Source organism: Carassius carassius, chromosome 49, assembly GCF_963082965.1.
Source record: "Carassius carassius chromosome 49, fCarCar2.1, whole genome shotgun sequence".
In the NCBI taxonomy this organism is placed as follows: Eukaryota; Metazoa; Chordata; class Actinopteri; order Cypriniformes; family Cyprinidae; genus Carassius; species Carassius carassius.
Window position 1 is genome coordinate 3,119,210 of NC_081803.1, and position 23,081 is coordinate 3,142,290.

The 23,081-nt window shown below is 36.9% G+C and overlaps 1 protein-coding gene across 5 annotated transcripts in view; it reads left to right on the top strand.

The window, feature by feature from the left end:
- The window catches only part of LOC132132247 (polypyrimidine tract-binding protein 3-like), a 52,790-nt gene that overhangs the window by 4,168 nt on the left and 25,541 nt on the right, over positions 1 to 23,081 (top strand). The window contains exon 1 of one of the 5 annotated variants that reach the window (XM_059544597.1): positions 14,041 to 14,953. The exons of 3 other annotated variants lie outside the window; for them this stretch is intronic. The gene's annotated coding sequence lies outside the window, so the exon portion shown is untranslated. Of the gene's footprint in view, positions 1 to 14,040; positions 14,954 to 20,899; positions 21,153 to 23,081 lie in introns of those variants that run through there. One more of the 5 variants, XM_059544598.1, reaches the window with a different exon arrangement.

The window sequence follows — 23,081 nt, forward strand, 5'->3', positions numbered from 1 at the left end:
TGGGGTGCAGGTATAACTAGCAGCATGATAGCTGAGACTTTCCTCAAACCCGTGTGAGATGTTGAGGAAGTTCTTCTGCTAGATTGTGGCGAGAAACATCATGAGCTTTTTGCCCATACTTCCTGCACAACAAGGTCTGAAAAAATACCGTTAAAGCAGAAAAGCCTTCATATTGCTGTTGCATGAAGGGTTTCACGTTCATCTCGAGGTCTTGCCTCATTCAAATGTTTGATATTTTGAGGTGAGCCTCTTTTTGTAATACTAAGAATGATTCTAAGACATCTTCACACACTCAAAAATAAAGGTTTCACTGAAAGGTTCATTGGGGAAATATAAATGATAACGAAAACCCGTTTTCTAAAGTATTTAAAAATACTCTTAAAAATAAAGGTTCCCAAATGGGGATTTCATAGCCATGCAATAGAAAACCCATTTTCCCCGTTTCCCAAAAATAAATTTTCAGTTTCTTATTCTAAAGAAAATAATAATCTATGAGAAAGGTTTGTTTCAATGGAAAGTTTCCATGGATGTTAATGCAAATAAAGAGCCTTTCTTTATAAGAGTGTGTTGGGTAAAAATAATAATAATAATATATATTTAGTTTTAGCGCCCCCTACATGTAGAATGTGACCTAATTTGGCATACATCCTCAGACTGTCAAGCTGTCTGAGTATGCCAAATTTTTTTAAGTTAGGACTTTGCATTCGGCAGTTATAGGTCAGTTTGTTAAAATGCCCAATGCCAGACCAATGCATTTACTGTATACCTTTTCAAAGCTTCAACGTATCTTTTGATAACTTTTTCCCTACTGGCAAAACCATTGCCTTATCATAGCATCATTTTGTGTCATAGGTAGGTGGGATTTCTAACCATCCCACTAAGTTTGGTATCTCTACGACCTTCGACCTTCAGTGCTTAGACCACTAATAAATTGCAAAGCACTCTCAGATTCACTTCACTAAACAAGAAGTTAAAGGGGCAGTTCCCAAAAATGAAAATTGTCATCATTTACTTACCCTCATGTCGTTCCAGATCTCTAGGAGTTTCTTTCTTTTGTTGAACACAAAAGAAGATATTTTGAAGAATGCTGGTAACCAAACAGTTGAGGATAGCCATTGACTTCCATAGTATTTTTTCTATGCTCTAAAAGTCAAAGGCTACGTCAACTGTTCGGTTACTAGATATCGGATTCCTCATTCAATGCAAGTGGACCTATTTTTTTTGCCCAGCAAGCAAAAATCCTTGGCTAAGTCTGATCTCTTAGAGATGCATGCCTCTCCTGAAAAATGTTGAGGTATTATTTGTTACCATGAGGGATGAGTTTAATTCAATGACAAATAAGAGCAGGCTATTCAAAACCGCATCTACACCTGTGAGTCACAGTTTACAGACCATGAACATACAAAGCACGGCAGGAAATGAGTGTTTATCAGGCATCGGCTTCTCCTTGTACATGTAATCAAACTCTTTTGGACATGGAACCCTCAAACTGATCCCAGATCAGTGCTTTTATGGCAAGGTGATTTATTAAAGGCAAAGAATTGCCTGTTATATGTCAGAACAGAAGGTTATGTGCTGGACTGTCCTGCTAGATCTTGTGTTATTTTATTAAAGCCTAGAGCACAACAGAGAAAAACATTGTCATGTGATGGTTGGCCTCACAGGGATCAGAGACCTTATGAAGATTTATCTGAAAGCTGCTGGTCTATTTTTATTGTTGGCATGTGAAAATGACAATGCAGCTTTGTGATAGCACACTTATTTGAAGTGTAGACACGCATCCTAAAGCTGACCTGTGTTTTGAACTTTCTTTTAAGTGGTACTTGTTCAACCTTTTTTCACACCACACGCCAAATTGTATGTATTATGTATGTATTTCACCACTTATATGAGGCGGTCACAGTAGTCAAACAGAGTGGTGAAAACAAACCCTTACCACATTACAAAGGCCCTCAACACACTGATGGAAAAGTTTTTTAAAAATCTAGTTTAGTCTTTTAGGACAGTAACATGACATAATTTCTTTGGTCTAAATCATCTAAAATGTCAAGTTGATAATACTGTCCTGATATAATAATAATAATAATAATAATAATAATAGGCTTTTTATTTATTTATTATTATTTAGTAAAAATAATAATATTTCAACAAACTACTTCACTGCTTATTAATATTTGAAAACTTCCAAATCAAAGTCATGTGGTGCAACCTGCATGCAGGAACATACTGGGAAACAAATTAAAGAGAAGCAGTTTATACCTTTATTAGATTAGTAAAATGTCATTTGATGTGACTCTCCAAATTTCGTTATAATATTTATGAATCAAGAATTACTCATATTTAAAAAAAAAAAAATGTTTTTATTTGATGGTTACACCAGATGACATTTTTAGTTATTACATTTACCAAATTTTTTTTTTTTTTGCTCAAAACCGACCCTTTGGCAATATCGCAGGAGACATTATGCACGTGGCGTTCATGCTAGCTCATCTCAAGCTGAGTTTTGCCTTAAATGTGACATTTACTTGTTTCTTTTTACAGTTACCATCATTCTCTTGCATTGAGACATTGCATTTTAACCAGTCTTCACACAATTTGACCATAATGGTTAGTTAAGGCTTTATAAAAAAATCTTGTGTAAATGTTGAATGTTGCTACTTATAAACGTATGCCTCCCAGAGTGAATATATTTACATTTTCACATGTATATAAATTAAAAGATGTTTGGTCTGTTCAGATTTAAATGCTGTGCCATTGTTCCTCAGCCGTGGAGTATTTCAAATATACCAGTGTTTTTATCTGGATTTCAGTAGGAAGGTGACACGTTTCACCCACTCACATGTCTGCCATATGGACACTACCCTCAATTTCCACACATACTGCACCGCTTCTTTCCTTTGTAAATGGCTCGGTTTGTTCTGAGAATATATGAAGTTTACTAGCTGTTATCATAATTTCCAGAAGTTCTTTCTAATGTTCAGTCAGCACTTGATCACATCCATTTGAGCTTGTCCATATTTGTGTTTCTAAAAGTCAGAAGAATGTCTTTTATGTTTAGCTAAGGTAACTATTTAATTAGTCCCTATGTAATCTTGGTAGAGAGCTTTTAGTGTGTTTTCAGAAAATATGAGTCTTGCATAAAACACAGAAGTTAAGAAGAACCACTGCACCATGTTTTCAAGGTTTCATAATAATGTACTTACTAGTGCTTGCAACGCTTGTCTTTTATTGCACTTTTATTACTATCAGTTTTGGATTTTGCATGGCACACACAAACACCACTCACATTTTCTTCCAAAATTGAACATTGTGCATGTTGCTGTTTATAGATGCCAAATCGATCAGTGTTGCTGAAGACTGTACACTACTTCCTTGTTTCATGATTTATTGCATTTCTTTCTGTACACTGCAGGACCAGCTGAGCGATTGTGAGTCATTCTTGGTACTCTGTTGTGAAATGCTGCTCTTAAACATCACGTTGTTGTCAACATTTTTTTTTTTTTTAATGCATTATCAAATTGTCATAACTTGCCTTTAAAACAATGTAATAAGGCCATTTATTGTTCAACAGTTTGTCATACAAAAGCCTCTTTTCACCATCCAATCAATCCCTGATGAATAAAATCAAGCTTTGTTCTCATTTAATATCCTGTTTTGCTCAGAAATGCATTGCAGAAGTAAAATGGTTGCAAACATTGGAACAAATGCCTTGTTCACCCTGCCATCAACCAAGCATGACCCTTTGACCCATTACTGTTCAGGTTATATTTAGTGGATAATGCTGCTTTTTCGGAGTTTGCTCAATCCAAAGGTTGTCTTTGGTCTCGTATAGATGATGGCAATCACACATCAAAATGATTGATGGTGAAAAATAATGCGGAGACGAGCAACAATGGCTTTTGTCAGAGAGTTCCTTATTTTGTTACCATGAACAATGGCACCATGCAAAACCAGCTCCTGAGCTTCAGTATGTTCAGTAAAGAGGTGCTTTTGAATACGTTTAGCATACTGTAAATTGTTTAACAAACAGTACTTGAAGATTAAAATTCTGTCATGTTTTATTCACCCCAACATGTCTGCTGTTCTTTCTTCTGTAGAACAGAAAAGAAGGATGCTGTTTTTCCATACAGCAAAACCCTACCATTTTAAGCTCCAAAAAAGTGGTCCAACTCTATTTGACTTTTGTGCAAATTCAATATCTTTCGAATGGTATGTGCAGAGCACTCTTGAAAGAAAGATATTTCAAATCTTGCCCTTCACTATAGCTCTCAAATCGCATTTCCTCAGGAGCATATTCAAAGAAAGCAGTGTGTTCAGTTACAAAAAAAATTGTGTAAACTATCTACTTTTGCTGTCAGTGACGTCAACCCTGCCATGATCAGCTGTCTGTCATCAGTTATTCACCGTCACGTTGTTCTAAAACCATAGGATTTTCTTTCATTTTCAACCCATATTTTTTAATAAAAACGGAGAGACTTCTGTCCCTCAGTTGAAAGTCCACAGGAAACCAGTACTTTCACACCTCAAAAAGTTTATGAAGACATTGTAAAAGTAATCCATATGAATCCAACCCTCTGATCTATGTCTTCTGAGACACAATCACTTTATATAAGATGATGAACCGATTTAATTTAAGCTTTTACTCAAATATAAACACTGATCAAAGAGCAAATCAAATATGACGTCAAAAATTGTACACTGAATAAAATTTGGTGTAGGATTTCCTTCGAAACGATGAAATGCCTTGTAAATTTCACAAATAAATACAGAGAAATTGCAAGTAACTCACTGAAGTAGAAAGACATTTCAAAATCTTTATTTGACTTATTTATGCATAGTATTTGATTGACACAGAGCTTCCATTTGATTTTGGTCTGTTTCTCATAAAAATCTATCGTATGGCTTCAGAAAACCTGGCAAACATGAGTCATGGACTACTTTTATAGTGTTTCTATGGTGCTGTTTTGTCCTGTTTACAGCTTGACAGCCCCTGCTTTGCTTGTATGGAAAAGAGCAGCATGAACTTTCCTCAAAACATCTTAATTTGTGGTTCACGGCATTGGGAATCACATAAGTTCAAGTAAACATGAACATTTGGTCATGGTTGACAGTCACATCCAGCTAATTTGTCCCAACTTGGATTACAGCAAGAGATGTTGTTGACGTCTGCTAAAATCCCCAGCTTCCTGCCATTCATCATCTTCCTCTCGTATGCACACCCTCACTCACTCACATTGGGCAGTATCCCAATGATAGCTCCACCCATTTAAGTGTGTTTCTCCTTTTTGCTTAGGAAAATTAAACAACACTCAAGTGACTGCTTTCAGCATTTGCAGATTCAGGTGAAAGATGAAGCACTTTACATTCTCTTAACAGCTGATGTATGTGGACGAGTGTGTTGCTTTTTATGTGGGTTAGCAGAGCTGTTTAATATATTATGAGCCAAATAAATAGCGTTGAAAACCATCAGCTGTTTTCATTATGTGTTAGGATTGGGAACACTTATAAGAGTACTGCATTTTCATGTAGTGTTTAAGGCACTAATGCTTCTCTGCAGTCCAAATTATACAGGTTTCCCACCGAAAGGCATTTATTTAACAGTTCGTTCAACAATTAATAGCCACTCAAGGCACAGAGAGAGAAAGGCTTTTGTTTCTGGCTGTGCTGTGTTGTGTTATAAGAGATGAATGGCATTTTTCATTAGTTTGTTAGTTCATCAGAGCAGATTTGGAGAAATATTACCTTATATCTCTTGCTTATCAATTCAGAGTAAATGGGTGCCATCAGTTTGAGAGTTCAAACAGCTGATAAAAACATCACAATCCACAAGTAAACCACATTAAGAAACAAAACCATCATTTAGACATTTTAAACATGCAGCTTTGTCCTTCACAAGATGTTACTTGATGGTCTGGAGTGGTGTGAGTTATTGGTGTGTTTTTATCAGCTGTTTGGACTCTCATTCTGACGGCACCCATTCCCTGCAGAGGATCCACTAGTGAGCAAGTGATGAAATGCTACATTTCTCCAAATCTGTTCCTATGAAGAAACTTACCTACATTTTGGATGGCCTAATAGCTACTACATTTTCAGAAAATTTATTCTTTTGGCGGCCTAATCATATATTGTGTCAATGAAGAGATTTTTTTACATTGTGGCTGATTTTTCGTCACTGAAAATGGAAGGTCAAACTGAGTGCATTGCATTGTGGGATACAGTATTCCAGTGCTCTGTTGTATACTGCACATTTGTGATCCTGGACACAAAAGTGTCTGTTTTTCAAGACTTAGATTTATACATCAGCTTAATTAATAAGCTTTCCATTGATGTATGGTTTGTTAGGATCTGACAATACTTGGCTGAGATACAACTACAACCCGAATTCCGGAAAAGTTGGGACGTTTTTTAAATTTTAATAAAATGAAAACTAAAGGAATTTCAAATCACATGAGCCAATATTTTATTCACAATAGAACATAGATAATGTAGCAAATGTTTAAACTGAGAAATCTTACACTTTTATCCACTTAATTAGCTCATTTAAAATTTAATGCCTGCTACAGGTATCAAAAAAGTTGGCACGGGGGCAACAAATGGCTAAAAAAGCAAGCAGTTTTGAAAAGATTCAGCTGGGAGAACATCTAGTCATTAATTAAGTTAATTGATATCAGGTCTGTAACATGATTAGCTATAAAAGCTTTGTCTTAGAGAAGCAGAGTCTCTCAGAAGTAAAGATGGGCAGAGGCTCTCCAATCTGTGAAAGACTGCGTAAAAAAATTGTGGAAAACTTTAAAAACAATGTTCCTCAACGTCAAATTGCAAAGGCTTTGCAAATCTCATCATCTACAGTGCATAACATCATCAAAAGATTCAGAGAAACTGGAGAAATCTCTGTGCGTAAGGGACAAGGCCGGAGACCTTTATTGGATGCCCATGGTCTTCGGGCTCTCAGACGACACTGCATCACTCATTGGCATGATTGTGTCAATGACATTACTAAATGGGCCCAGGAATACTTTCAGAAACCACTGTTGGTAAACACAATCCGCCGTGCCATCAGCAGATGCCAACTAAAGCTCTATCATGCAAAAAGGAAGCCATATGTGAACATGGTCCAGAAGCTCCGTCGTGTCCTGTGGGCCAAGGCTCATTTAAAATGGACTATTTCAAAGTGGAATAGTGTTTTATGGTCAGACGAGTCCAAATTTGACATTCTTGTTGGAAATCACGGACGCCGTGTCCTCCGGGCTAAAGAGGAGGGAAACCTTCCAGCATGTTATCAGCGTTCAGTTCAAAAGCCAGCATCTCTGATGGTATGGGGGTGCATAAGTGCATACGGTATGGGCAGCTTGCATGTTTTGGAAGGCTCTGTGAATGCTGAAAGGTATATAAAGGTTTTAGAGCAATATGCTTCCCTCCAAACAACGTCTATTTCAGGGAAGGCCTTGTTTATTTCAGCAGGACAATGCAAAACCACATACTGCAGCTATAACAACAGCATGGCTTCGTCGTAGAAGAGTCCGGGTGCTAACCTGGCCTGCCTGCAGTCCAGATCTTTCACCTATAGAGAACATTTGGTGCATCATTAAACGAAAAATACGTCAAAGACGACCACGAACTCTTCAGCAGCTGGAAATCTATATAAGGCAAGAATGAGACCAAATTCCAACAGCAAAACTCCAGCAACTCATAGCCTCAATGCCCAGACGTTTTCAAACTGTTTTGAAAAGAAAAGGAGATGCTACACCATGGTAAACATGCCCCGTCCCAACTATTTTGAGACCTGTAGCAGAAATCAAAATTGAAATGATCTCATTTTGTGCATAACATTGTAAACTTTCTCAGTTTAAACATTTGCTATGTTATCTATGTTCTATTGTGAATAAAATATTGGCTCATGTGATTTGAAAGTCTTATAGTTTTCATTTTATTAAAATTTAAAAAACGTCCCAACTTTTCCGGAATTCGGGTTGTATTAGAAAATCTGAGTTCTGAGGGTGCAAAAAAAATCAAAATACTGAGAAAATCGCCTTTAAAGTTGTCCAAATGACGTTCTTAGCAATGCATATTACTAATCAAAAATTAAGTTTTGATATATTTACAGTAGGACATTTACAAAATATCTTAATGGAACATGATCTTTATTTAATATCCTAATGATTTTTTGCATAAAAGAAAAATCTATAATTTTGACCAATACAATGTTTTTTTTTTGGCTACTGCTACAAATATACCCCAGCGACTTAAGACTGCTTTTGGGCTCCAGGGTCACATTTTAGCAAATGTAGTACATCAAGTATTCCATGCATACAAAATATACATACTGCAGAAATCCTATGTGTAGTGTGATAGATTGGTAGTATGCTATTCTGTACATAATAAAAGTTGTTTCTTCTAACTGGAGGGATGTTTGGGAATGAATCAGGAGTGAAGTATGTGGCAAACACAGCCCAGAGTAAATTACAGGGAGTAGGTTTAGAGGGGTTGGCCACGCCAGACACACCCCCGTCTCCCTCAGCGCAAATCCCTACAAGTCTGCCAAACTCAGGCACAACAGATGCCTGACAGAAGTTTGGTTTACCAGAGCATCATGTCTGAAGCCTCAAAAAGGTTCGCCCAATTCGCTGAGATTTCGACTGATGTTTTATGCTTCTACAACTCACATTAAATGGCATATGCCCCTGTTTTCTATTATTATCCCAATATCCCATTATTCATGAGCATTTAGTATGAAAAAAAGAAAGCATGCATTGTCAAAACATGACTCAGACTGTTGAAAAAAAACTCAATAGTAGAGGATGGCGTTCTCATTTTTTCCAAACACTGAGCTCCCTTAAATGATGGTGGGAAAATCCCAAATGCCTATTTTTTCTCCATTTTTGGCAGCACTCTAGAGCTACTGCCCCTTTTTTTTGCTCTCGCCAAGAGAGCACGCTATTAAACAAGAGATGCTGTCACTGGAAGTCTTTCAAATATCCTTCCAAAAACACTTTGCTGACACCATTGAATTTTCTCTGACAAAACAGCAAAGCAATTGACACAACATTATTGGGTTTCGACTTGACTGAAGAGACCAGTAAGTCTTTTTTCTTCATAACCTGACAACAAAACTAGGGATTCAATTAAATCGCAACATATACAGGTTAATAAGGTGATTAAGTTTTTATATGTATATTCAATGGATCTGTTTTTTTTTTTAAATACATTAAAAATGTATTGCCATAATTGTTTTAATGTTATATAAATAATTATTCTTAGTAAGTGCTTATTAATATTTTAAAAACTATTATCACTACTTAACATTACTAAAATGTAAAAATCTAGTTATGTCTCCCAACTACCACCTCACCCCTCCGTCACCCATTTTCTCGTGACTGTTTCATTTTGTGTTGAGTTAATTCTGTGAAGAATGTCACAGTCATATGACTAGGAAATCCTGTTATTTCTTTTACACTTCGTACTCCAATCATCAGTTCAAACAAATATATTTTTTTAATACTGTAAAATCAGTTTTCATCGCTAGAGTCCATCTGTATTTGTATATTTTTTAATACCTGCAAAGTCAGACCTTGAAGGTATTATGAAAAACTTCTCACTGCTACTTCACCATTGAACCTGTAGAGCAATTTTTTTTTTGCTATTTCAGCAGATGCCTTTCTTCCTTGTCAGCAGTTATGAGTGCAGAGGCCTTCTGTTGGCCCAGTTGTGGAAGTGTTTCAAAACTAACTTGATTTTTACATTTTCTGGAGAACTTCTGAGTTTCGTAGACATGCAGAACTCACTGGTGTGATACAAATGTGTTGGCAGGATCTACAGTATATGGCAGGTAACCTGTCCTGAATGGTTCTGAGTTTGTTGTTATGCAATTGCTAGGGTGTTCTGGGTAATTTCTAGAGCATTGCTAGTTGGTTTCCTCCTGACCCAAGTCAAAAGAGCCCATCCCTAAGTCTCTGAACTATAGATAGGTCTCGGGATCCTCAAAAATAATTTGACTGCTTGTTCTTAAGTCATAACTTTGCTGCATGTAATTTGCTGCATTATCCATACCCATATAATTTTATTCTGTGTGGAAATCCCTATCCCCAATTATGAGCAAAGGGACATTAACAGTAAGGATGATAACTTGAACAACACATTTTTTTAATAATCATCCTAATTCTAAGTCCACACCACAACTATAACGATAACGATACAGGAACGATATTGCTGAAAACACTTTCAGAATGGTTTTTTTTCAAGCTGGGAATCAATGAAAACACTCACCACCAATCAGAATCATCCTGACTTTAAAGAGATCAAGCATTTAAAGCGACAGACGACAAAACTGCAGTGCACTTATAATAAACACAATGGTAATTTTTGTTTGTGTGGATGCTAATATAGCTATGGTTTTTGGTGTGAACGAGCCTTTACAGAAATAGTGATGCATACATGACTAAAACTTGAGTTTTGATGCAAACACCTAGCATATGCTGTACGTACAGTTGAATGCATAGCTTTACAAGTATACTCCATTTGATAGTTTGCACAAATACAGCCACTTGACATTTGCACACTAGAAAGGTTCATCCTTGTCTAGTGTCATAGTTATGACTGATAAAAATATAATTGTGCTAATTTAAACGAGTTGCATGCATTTCTTAGCCATGCAACATGAGCATCTGTTGTTGTTGCGTTTCCTATTAGGTTTTGTATCTTTCGTTTATTTTAGCATTTTGAAACAACAGCCTGAGCCAGTGTTGCCACTTTGTGGAAAAACTAATACTGCACAAATCTCAAGGCACATGTGTGAACTTAGTGTACAGAGTAGTGTTTGCTAATGGTGAAATTAACACACAATGAATTGTACACATACCCTATCATACACATAAAAACCAGCATATACTTTAGACTTGAAGTGTCTCCATTCACATCAGACACCACAGACAACCTCATGTTGCTGTGTTACAGCAGAGGCTTCAGTATTTTGACTGCTGAGCATTGTTAGCGCTCTGTTGGTATTCTGGTCTCCACTGGCGGCCTCTGTTTTGGCTAGCAGGGCTATTGTTCTACTGTACTCCTGTGTTTAACCCAAAGATCTCCCCCTTCTTCCTCACCTCACTTCTCATCTGTGAGGAATGAGAACTATGCAGTGGTCCGGATGAACCTGGCTCCCACGTCGTTTTGTCCCTCGTTTCTCTCTTTGGCCCCGTTGAGGGAAGCTTTATTTGCTGGACCAAAATCCTTGTTTGTCATTTTTAAAACAACCTTGTGTTGTTCCCAAAAGAAGATATTTAAAGTCAGTAAGGCAGAATGTTGTTTGGACCCCACTGACTTTCACTCTATGGACAGAAACAGTTGAAACATTCCTCAAAACGTCTTCTTTTGTGTTTCACTGAAGAAAGAAAGCCATACAGGTTTGGAACAACTTGAGGGTCAGTATGTTTGTTTTTTTACATTTTATTTCAGCAGTACCCTTTTAGAGGAAATGCATCTTTGAGTTCAACTTTACAAACAGCCGAGTCTTTTAACGTGTTGGTGATCCAAAAAATTAAAATTGGTCTCTTATATTTGGGGCATATGTCTCTGTACAACACATAGTTGTATATGTTTCTGAGTGTTGGTTTTCTAGTTGCAGTGAATTCATGTTGACATGCTCCAGCATCAGGGTCAGTTTATAAAGCCGGGCTGACAGAACATCTTATCGTTCTGGTTTCTGCGCTCCCCAACACAGACGCTGCAGCTCAAGTAAAAGGCAGGCTGGGTTTGATGGGATCATATGGCTGCTCCTACCTGGCCTCACCGTCAGCTGGGCTGGTTTCAGTTCTCTCCTCTTTATTACCTCCCTACAATATTAAAAGGAAATGGACACCGGTCTGGCCCTCGCCACAGTAACAAGAGTTTGCAGTTCCTCTTTCTTTTGTGTCTTCTTGTTATCCGTTTTGTTTTGTTTTTGATAGCTAGACCAAGATTAAATATGAGTGCAAACCTGAGACTTTTGGTGAATCTCACAAAAAGAGGATCGGGTCAGATTTGCATTTTGCTTAAAGAAAATTAAGACTTTATTTTAATGAAAATTAATTCTGAAATTTTATAGCATTTTCTGAGTGAAAATTGATTCTACACCAATTCTTTCTGTGTATTTTACTTATTTATTTTTTTTCAAATTCCCATTATTTTCAATGAAAATTCTAATTGGATTCTTACTACTCGCAATATTTTTTGTTTGTCATTTAAATAAGCATAAACAAAAGGAATTCAACAAACACTGCCTTGCACTTTATTAATACTTGACATTTTTTACTTTACACACTTACATTATGGTAATGAAAATTGGAAAAGAGGTGCTGCAAGGTACACACTATAACATTTTCTTGTAAAACTTTTTTAATGATTTAAAAATGACTTTCTATGATCTTGTCTATGCTAGTCTACTCATTAAAAACTTGGGGTGGGGGGGTACTTTTAGCATATATTAATCTCTTTAAGAGGACTAAAAATATTGATGACTCAACTTGCACTGAAATCGCTATCCAATCAAATGCTTTCTAGAATTAGCAAGCTCCTCCCCCTACTATCGCCTGTTATCTGACCAGCAATAGCAAGTCGCAAAGCGTGGTTCATGGCTGTGACTTACAGGCCATAGGCCTATAACATAACAAGCTCTTTGAAAACTCACTTCCTGTCGATATGAAATGTGAAAGAAAATAATTTCATGTGATCTTTCATTGCATGAAAATAAAAGTTACAAAGCGAAATATTGAATAAATGTAGTTTATTATTTAATTCTTCTATTTTTTTATCACAAAACATGTTAAAAAAACTGCCAAGCAGGAAGTGAATGCTTATTAGCTGGTGTTGATTAACTTTCCTGTTTTCTCTCAGTTCTGACAGCGTCTGAGGTGTGAATGTAGACTAGATGGATATCAGTCCCTGAACAGTGCACAGTACAGTGAAAACCTAATAAATAACCCGTAGTTTGACTCTTTTTTTGATGCATTTAATCCTGTGTGTGATAGTGAACAGCCTTCCTCCCCACTGGAGGTCTTTCAGTGCCCTCCTGAGGGTATCGGCAGGCAGATTTGGGGAGGTTTGGATATGAACCCCCAAAACAATCTCAACTCACCTGCAACATTGAAAAAAAGAGCATTGCAATCGCTGTGACAACTTGATTTCTTTTTTGGGAGGTGTAGCTCGTCCAGCTGTCTTCCTGCATTTCAGAGAGAAAGAAATGATTAATTGAATTATAATTCTGGATCTGGCTGGTTGTCTTGAAAATAACCTCACAGACAATTTTCACTAGATGCGTCAGATCCAGCATGTTACAGCAAATGCAGACCTGTTGAAATATCACTGCTGGCCTTAATTTTACTTGAGGTAAAATGCTCCTCGCCTGCTAGTGTTCGACCCCTTAAAAATGAACCATGGTAACAGCTTTCCTTTACTCTGATACTGCTGTGGTACTGTGAACCTGTATATTACATTGTTAGCTTTCATACAGCTCTCTTCTCCTTTCATCTACTTTCCATTTGTACTATATTATCTGTTGTTTGCGTTCAGTGTAGAGTAAGTCGGAGGCTCTTTCAGCAGCGCTAGTTAATTGGAAAGTTCTGTTAGCTGTGTTTGTCAAGCTGTATCCGGTTACTGACCAGGGTGCCCATCTCAATAATAGATATCATCGACAATGAAGCTGGAAAACACACACACACACACACACACACACATCCCTCTCTGTCCTTCATCTCACACTTTAGCTACACTAAAAGCATTGTAACAAACTGCAAACATTCTAATCAACAGAGTTGACTGAAATATATCTCTACAGCTAGATAAAGTTTTCATTACTGACTTTACTGCTAGGACTTCCATTTTAATCAGTGTAGCTGAATATATAACACGAGTGTATGAGTGGTGACATGCCAAACTAGAAAACTAGCTAGCTAGCAGAACATGATTTATTTACATTACGCTAATTTCATGCTTGTCAGCCAAATTAAAGAGATCGTTCACCCAAAATGAGCTTTTTGTCAGAAATATAGGCTACTCGTCAAAGTAGTTCAGCCTTTAGAAAATGTGAGTGGATTTATTCAGTCCCATCATTCACCTCAATAACGTACATCAATGTACACTGAACTGCTAGCTGCTACTGAATTAATTCCCATGTCATGCCAAATGATTGCCAGGGATTTTTTTATTGATTTTCTATGAAATTGGGCGTTTCCATCCATCGTTTCTGAATACTTTAAAATGCGCATAGAAAAACGCAAATATGTTGGATAAGGTCAAGACAGAAATAGTAAGAGCAGTCGTTTGTCTTGTAAGCGCGCGAGTGACGAGGTGAGAGACCAAACAGACAGTTTATTATAATATCGTGTTGTAGTTTGTTGTGTGTCAGCGAGCGAGCGAACACCAAACTACAGGACAGCTGTTCCCCGCGCGCTCCCGCTGTTTCTAGGGAGACTGCCTGCTCATCGACCTGTTGCTCTCCATCTCGTTACTGTTATGATGCGCGCGCCCTATTAACAGCGAAATGAGGTTACCGTTTACGACGTTCACTTGTTTGCTGTCGGTTAATATGTAGGCAGACACACATTCCTTTTTCTAATTTCTTTGCTCCTTTCTGTCCACGCACACAGACAGCGTCCCGTTTTACAAAAGTGCGTGCACGCGCGCATATCCTGCCTCTCTCTCTCTCTCTCTCTCACACACACACACACACACACACACACACGCCCATGAAACACTCTCCTCCTCCTCCTCCCTCGGCTCATCTTCCCTTCTGTCCTTCTATCTGTTTCTCTCGAACCCTCACTGTTCTTTTGAGCTCCGTCTGTTTCACTCTTCCATTCATCCCTCATGCACCTCTTTCTCTCTCTCTCTCTCTCTCTCTCTCTCTGTCTGTCTGTCTGTCTCTTTAATTCTCTCTCGTCGCTTATGAACGGGAATATTCTGACATGCTGGAGATGAGTTTAAGGTACAGATCTGCTTGTGTGGTTCTTATTTTATTGGCAAACTTTCACATTGAGTCTGACTTTAAAAGGAAAAATAGCATTTGTTGTGTGGAATGATTTATATTAATGTGTTTACTGTCTAAAAGTCATAAACAAGTAGTTATACATTGACAGTTTGTTTTTGGAGAATTCTTATTTTTTAATCAAATTTTGACTATGTTATCAGAAACATTATACTAATGTAAACTATGCTCATTTGAATATTTGCTGAATATTTAAGTTAATATGTGTTTTCACATGAAATACTTTTGAAGACACTGTGCATCATTTACATTTTTTTTTAATTTGATGCATGCAGTTTTCCTTAATTAATTTGACAGACTGGAAATATTTTTGCCTTTTAAAAATGAATGTCACTGTTTAAAAGTGATTAGAATAGTGAAAAATTTATAATGACCAGCCGCAGCATCTAAAAAACACACTTTCTCCATTAGATCTATATGAATTCTGCCCTGAAACTTTGATGCACATACGATTTTTTTCAGTTTACACATCAAGGATTGACTGAATTCTCAAGCTGCTGACACTTAACGATTTTTAATAAACGAAACGTTTTTGTGCTTCATTGCACTATAGACTCCATCTGCTGATGAAAGTTCCTGAAATGTGTAACGTTGTGGCACCATTGTAAACCATCTGTTTGGCTGAGCAATGGCAGACGGGGAGAATCTTCAGGGAAATCTCCTCCTTTTTGCAGTTGTATTTGTTAATGCTAGCGATAACAGAAATTATATAAAAGAATAAAAGTCTTATGAATTTGATAATTGTCTCCTTTTTAGGTGAAATTCAGTTGTTGTTTGGAAGGTCTGGTCACAGCATGACTTGACGATCGCAATAAAAAGAGGGAAAGAGAAAGAGATTCAAACAGTTACTCATGCAGACTAAACACGTTCACACACTCGATGCACACATCCGTCCGAGATAAAAACAGACAGAGAATTAATAAGAGAAAGTGAATCAGAGGAAATGATTAGATATGATGGCAGATCAAAAACCCTGTTTGTTCAAAGAAAATTAAAATGGGTTCATACTTTGCCAATGTACATGTAAAGAATAAATGCAACTATAGAAAGCTTCTGAAAACAAGCCTTCTCTTCTAAATTGATCTTATCTGTAAATTTATTTCATGATGTTTAGATGCTTCAATTGAAAACTAAAATTATTTTTAGTGTACACTTGATCTCATTTCAGGCCGAGCCTGATGCATGATCTGATCCTGACCTGCATGTTTAAACACATTTATATTTCATAGATCATTCAGTTATTTAAACAGTTATTTACCTGCTCTGTCAATAGCACCCTAAATTCTTTAACTCTGAGATATTATTGCGCAAATTTGTCTGCCTGCCTCTGCACGCATGATCTCTAGATCCAATAACTTGAATAACAAGGCCATCAAAGAAACAGCAAATGGCTGAGGAATTATTCACACGTTGCATAATATCTCCGTCAGGAAGGAGATGGTCTGTTGTCAGTCTAACGGCTTTGATATTCATTTCAAAATTGCTCGCGCTGCAGGAGAACAACGTTAGTCCTGCTTTTCCCTTTAAGCCCAAGCTGGGAGGCCAGGCGCTAGTTTAGCTTGTTTTGAGTCCTTCGCATGGGGAGATTGATAAAACTAAAGATCATTTGAGCCTGGCGGTCATCCAAAAAGCCTGTTCCCTGCTCCGACTGAGAGCTCTCTGCCACAAATTCACTCTTCAATACCTCAATTTGGTCTGATGGAAAATGTTATCGTCTGGCAATGTTCGTGGTAACAGGGCAATTTGGCACAGCAACATGTTGTGGTGAAACCCAGTAGAAGCGGATGGCTTGAGACTTGAGGATATTGATTTGTTTGCTGTCAGCTGTATAATATTTGTGCCTTTCCAGGGAAGTGATAGTTTTTCTTTCACCGGTTGACACAGGCAGGTATTTACTGCCTGTTTCAGACAGATGGGGGTGAAATATCTTTGTTTATAGATGGACTAAGTGAACTGTGTTTTTCATAATTGCATTATAAACGCTATGTGAATTTTTGCTGTAATTTAAGGCTGTGAGGGCAGTTTGTCCCAATATCCTCCTTGGTGGCATCTTTGGTACTGAATATTACATAAGGCAAACCCTCCCTTTGAAACCCTCCCCCTCCTCCTCCTGTTTCCATGGTTATTCTCTTTGCTGCTTTCAACATCAAAAACAGCAACCGAGCATCCCACAGTGCCCATAGGATCAATTGCTGCATCCAGTTTTGGGTTTTGTGCACTATATTACCATAATTTGATATGGTTTTTCATAATAGTTAATAGTTTGTTCTCTGTTGCCGTATTAGTAAAGTGGTTTTATTGTCTTCTCTGAGACAGATATGTTGAATAAATGGTTCACCTAAAAATGATTATCTGCCCTAAAGCTTGTATGAGTCTTTCTTCTGTGGAACACAAAAGAAGGTGTTTTGAAGAATGTTCATGCTGCTCTTTTCCATTCAATGAGACTGAATAAGGGGCTTGGGATGTCAAGATCCGAAAATGATAAAACAGGCTCTGTGGCTGTTTTCTCTCAATTTTGGCTTAGCATGAGGTACAGAACAAAAATAACTGAAAAAAAAGCTTGCATTAGCCTTTGAATTAGGGGTGCATGATATTTTGAAATGAAATCTATATTGCAGTATTATGTCAAATCAAGCAGGGTGCAATTAAATTTATATAAGCTTGGTTATTGAGTGGTTTTGTCCATTTACTGAACAGCATGGAGTTGTTGGAAAAGAGCAGCATGAGCATTTCTCAAAACATCTCCTTTTGTGTTCCACAGAAGATATATAATTTTCTATGCATATGTGCTCCCCAAAAAAAATCACCAAAATCCTTCTTGAAGGAATAAGATTAATATCAATCTGGAAAAAAAACTGACATTGCAATATTTTGCTTTTCTATTTTCTTTTAGCTGTACAGGTATGTCTGTTTTTTTCCCCAATATTGTGCAGCCCTAGTTTGCTTATATTTAAATATGGTGCATCATTCAGGATGCATCATGCCAGGTTGACAACAGCGACGCTTAATAACATTGGTTCACACATGTCTTGTAACCAAACATGATGCACCAAGTTTCAGTAAAGTGAGTAAATAACAAATAAAATTTTCATTTTTGGGTGAATTCTTTTTTGAAGAAAAGCTCTCATGTATGTTTTTATTTACACCCTGTTTTTTCAGCAATGCCCTGATGCTGCGTGTCAAAACAATAGCTTGTCCACACTTAAATAAAAAATCCTGCAGATAACCTCCAGCGATGTGCTCTCTAGATTAATGAACGGTGAAAATTGCGCTTTTACATTATTAACATCTGCAACCCTGACAACCTGATTTCATTTTCTCTGCCCCTGTTAATTACAGAACATCCCCCGTCAGGCTAGAAAATGATCAAGCCATTATTAACTTATCTTTAGTCTTGTCTTCTTTTCTGCTTCATTTTAAAATGATCATTCAAAGGTGATTTTCTTTTATTATTATTTTTTGCAAAAGCAACATGTCTTATGAATAATGTTAAGAAACAATTTGCAGCAGCAGCTTTTGTTGTTGTTGTTGTGGAAACAATGTATCAAGACGTCCAGTCACACCTGTGCATTTTCATTAGTTTCAGTAAAGCTTTGTTTAGGGAATGCACAGAGAGATGAACAAGAAAGATGAATTTATTAATTCATTAATAGAAGTAGAACACCTGGGGGAAAACAAACTAAGCGACTTAGTGATGTTGACAGTGTGAATCTCATGAAAACACGTCCAGAGGCCAGTTGCATAAACAGTCACCACATTAAGACTGTGTCTTAAGAACTAATTTGACATAGCACACTGTAAAAATAAATCTGTAAAATATACTGTAAAAAACCGGCAGCTGTGGTTGTCAGAATTATACCATAAAATATACGGTAACACCCTCTTATGTTTAACTGTTTTACATTTAATTTACAGTTTAATACCGTAATTTAACTGATATAATGTTAATATAACAACATATTGAAGTACTGGAATCTGTTTTGTACCTTTGTAATACACTGGTAAACACCAAAAGCAGGTGGTGATGAGAAAGTCACGTGATGAAACAAAGCCCATCACAAGCAGCTTTTAAATAATAAGATACATAGAAGGTGCACAGTGTGATTCACACAAGCACTAAACACCATGATGATGAGACTCATTAAACTGAAATATGCAATAAACATGAATTTAACAACATTATATCTAACATACAACCCTAATAAACATAACAGATAAGAAAAAAATAAGAAGAAACAGATATTTCATAGAAAAAACATCAAATTCAAACACAATTTGAAATGCAACGCAGAGAATTCTGGGAACGTCTGTTCAGAAATGACCGTTAACCATTTAACAGGTCAGTACTGTAGCATTTTGACAGTTTTTTACCATTAAAATCACAGTTATTTGTTTTACAGTGCAGTTAATAATGTTTTAGTGTAATCAGTCTTACTTTACAGATCCAAATTAGACCAATCCAAGTTATTATGTAACTGACTTTAAAATGTTATGACCAGTCTTGCAGAAAAAAGATATTTGTCTAACTTTTAAGACTAGTCTAAGTAGTTAATAATAATAATAGTAAAGAAGAATAATACAATTTTGCAAAAGGAAAATGAAGCTTATTTTAAAAGGCTTCAAATGAAGCCCATTTATGTCATTATTTTCAGGACAATGAACCTCATTATCTCTCCATAACCCCATTACTGTAATGATTCAACAGAGTTATTTTTAAGTTTATTCCCAATAGTGTTTGGGGCAGTTTACAGAACGGTCACTTTCTTTGTCAGGCAAGTGCTAAGGCCTGCTCATTCCAAAAAAACATTATGAATATAACTATAAAAAAATAAATATTAACCTCCACACCAATGCATTATGTATTTAAGTGCTTTAGCTCTGTAAAGCAGGTTGGTTTCTGATTGGCTGTCAATGTTTTTATCATTCATCAGCTGAAGAGAAAATAGATCTGAAAGTGATTCCAATGATATGGTTTCTTTGTGCTGTTGTTATAGCTGTGATGCTTTCTTCAGTATTACAGCAATAATTGAAATGTCATAGTTGTAGGTATCGTAATAATTATTATCCTATAGTTTTTGGTGTAAACGGATCTTATGTATGAATCTAAAGTACATTAATGTTCTTTTCATGCCTGGTGTGGTTTGGTTTGCCTAATTCTCACAAAGTTTCAGCTATTCTGATAATTTTATGGTTATCGTTATAGTTAATGTCCTTGGAGTGAACGAGCCTTATATACAAATCTTAAATTCGTTGATGTACATTTTCTGTCTAGCAAAACAGAAATGTTTGTTTTTTAGTGTTATATTGAATATTACTGGTTTGTAAATCCTCTGATGTAAATATATCACCAAGATAAAATGATCGGGCCGATGTAGATGACATTAAAGTAATGAGTTTTTGCATTACGGTAATGACTGCTGGAGGGAAATGTGACTAACTATCATGAAACAAAACAATGTAAAGAATAATGCAACAGATCTTAATGGGGCTTAAAATGGCTTCATTTTCTTAATACAAAATCTAATCGATCACTTGTTTTATTTCATTTCTGTCTGAAGTGTGACCTGGACAGATCCTTTTGTGTTTCTATATTTGCAACCTCCCTTGACGTACGAAGGAGCTCTATTTATATCACCTCAAGTATATACAGTGGCCATTCCTGGAATATCTCTGAAACTGATGATCTGATGATCAAATATTTAGAAAATCCAAACACTCATTATTTCAAAAGGATTATTGAAGAGGTTATTGAAGTCAAACCCATCTGTTTCTATAATGAGCAGCGCTCCAGTTTTCACACAGAATTTGAAGCTGATGAGAGAATGCCAGTGAAAGGATATAATTGCAGTCAGACCTCGCTCTCTCTCTCTCTCTCTCTCTCTCTCTCTCTCTCTTTCTCTCTTTCTCTAACTGCCCTTGACTAATTAAAGACACTTAACTATAACGATGGCAGAGTGGGATAATGGCACGGTGGGGTTGGCGAGCAGTGCTGGCATGCCGTGTGACCCTCAGAGGGCGTGTTCAGAGAAATGGCGATTACGATGCGGGCACTGAGCATCAGTGTCATGTTTCATCATCCTCAGCCCCGTCTCTGCACACAAAATGTCACAGACATCAGAGAGGGGCTTAGCTGTAAAGGGTAAAGAGATTCTATTGGTTTTGTTCCTTTGTTTTTTTTTGTGCAAATTCATACTCTGCCTGGACTCATTTGAATTTCGTATAAAAACAGCAAAGATAAGCTTTGTGTTCTTTCCTGTTAGGCTGAGGTGACAGTAACGCACCAATAGGGAGAGGGCATGGAGGTAGCTCCGCCTGTGAAGAGAGCTCTCCCTTCCAACAACACCTGGCTGAGTTGAATAACACAAACGGTGGACCCTGTGCATGAACTCATTATTAATAAGAGCTACAAACTGCCTTGTCTCATTAACATCTGCAGTAGATCTCAGATGTCTGCTTGGCTGCACTTATAGGTTGTTGTTTTTTCGACCTGTATGCATGAGGCTTTAGTTAACGTTGGTGTTTGGCCTGCAAACACCTGTTGACCATTTGTTACAGGGGCCATTTTTGGAATTTTCGCCATTTTATTTAATTAATTTAATTTATCATACACAACACAAGCACATGCTCTACCAATCAGGCCATGCCTCTGACATTTATAGCAGTTTATTTTTTCCTGAAGTCTGCATGTAACATTAGTCTAGGCTTCTCGCAGCAAAATCTGTTGTCATTTTATTTTGTGAGATATTTCCACCATCTCTGTTCTTTAGAATTAAACAGTATTGTTTAGCTTTTGTACCTTTAAGACTTCTAAATGTAAATGACCTTTGTTGTGATTGGCTAATTTTTTTGTATGTGAAATCTACTTGCGAAAAACATCATAATAGTGTTGTCAAAAGAACCGATGTCAATACTAGTCGGTACTGAAATTTAAAAAATGAGTCACAAGCATTTTGAGCGCTGTGATGCTAGCGGGAATCACATTTTTTTACAAAATTTTAGTACCGACATTAGTACTTTTGACAACACTAATTGTTTTTATACACCAGTTCTATATACAAGAAGTAACTTTTCAGTCAAAATTCAGTTTGTTAGTTTGCATATTTTTAATCCGCCAATGAAAATAGTTCCAAATAAAGAAAAATATAAAGCTTTTATTTGTGAAGTAAAACAAAAATACTTATAATAAAATAAAATAAAAAGTATGTGAGTGGCACAAAAGCAGTTTCACATTCCCGCTCAAAGCATTCTGTACTCAGCTCCGCTTCAGGTCTCCCATTTCTCACTCCAATCGCTGGTGAGAGAAACCCGTGAAGAGCCATCCTGCAATTTTCTTGTTCAGCAATCTTTCAACACACTCCCTGTTTGGTCAAGGGGAAAAAAAATCACACAAGTCCACTTTCACACCGCTCAATCTCAGAAAGCTTCAAATTTGAGGACCGGAACTAACTGTTGGTTGATGTTGTTTAGTGTTTCTGATTTTGAATTTCCTATGTGCTTTTAGTGATGTGGTGTTTACAAATGTGCAGTTTGGCATTAGTTAATAAGAGAGATGACATATGCTTACATTGCACATTCTTTATCGTGTAGCACAAGAAGTCCAACACAGTCAAAAATGCTCTAAAATTAGAAACTGACAAGAAAGACAATTACAACAGTATTCCCTGAGCTGTAAGTGCCTCACTCAGGAAATACAACACAAATGGAGACATTTCCTCTCGCGTGTGAGGGCAGCATCACGTGCCAGCCATCTTGTAGCCGAATAGACTGTATTCTCCATCCACCCTCCTCACAAACAATTTGCAGCTAATGGATGCATTTGTGTGCTTGTTATACATCGTCCTCAAGGAATTGATGCGCTGCTGAAATTTCCCTTCTGCACTGAAAACAGTCCTATAATGCAGCACAGGGGCTTTTGTTTGCTTTTGTGCATTCGCCACGCTGATCCGTGTTTTTAACTCAAAGATTTCGGACGTAGAATCTCACCATCAAAGTATGGCGACGAAATAAGAATAGATTAGTGAAGCACTCTGTTTGGAGTACATTTGAATTTATTCCCTTTTATTGCTTC